Below are 728 nucleotides of genomic sequence, written 5' to 3'. Positions count from 1 at the left end.
ATATATATATATATATATATATATATATATACGTGTGTGCGTGTGTGTGTATGTGTATGTATATATCATATGTACGCGTGTGTATGTGTATAAGTTAAAGACATGCAAATTATATATATTTGTGTGTGTCTGTATATAAATTAAAGACGCAACGTATGCGCGCGCGCGCGTATATATATATATATATATGCGTATATTTATAGATATATGTGTGTATATACATATACATATGCATACATATATACATATACATACATACATACATACATACATACATACATATATATATATGTATATACACACACAGATGTATGTATGTATGTATATTCATACACATACGTATATAGATATATGAATATATGTATGTATGAGTGTTTGTGTGTTTGTGTGCATGCGCGTGTGTGTGTGTGTGTGTGTGTGTGTGCAAAAATCAGATGAAAACGAAAAGAAGGAAAGCAATGCACCAACAATCAACAATGAAAGAAAATAAGGCAAAAAGCGAAATAAAGCAGAACTAGAAGGTCAAAAATGAGGCGACCCCATCCCTGCAGTGGGTTGGATAGGTTGGAAAAAGTAACAGAAAAGCAAAACAAAAGAAAACAAAAAGGAACACCCCTCCTCTCTCTCTCCTTCATTTTTCAACTAAATCCAAAAATAAATAATATAAGAAAATTAAAAGAAAAGAATTATTAAGTCGGTTGCTTGGTTTCTTTGCCTGAATTCCATAC

The sequence above is a fragment of the Octopus bimaculoides genome, chromosome 26, assembly GCF_001194135.2.
Source record: "Octopus bimaculoides isolate UCB-OBI-ISO-001 chromosome 26, ASM119413v2, whole genome shotgun sequence".
Classification (NCBI taxonomy): domain Eukaryota; kingdom Metazoa; phylum Mollusca; class Cephalopoda; order Octopoda; family Octopodidae; genus Octopus; species Octopus bimaculoides.
The sequence above is the reverse complement of the archived record's forward strand: the minus strand, read 5'-3'. Positions refer to the sequence as shown.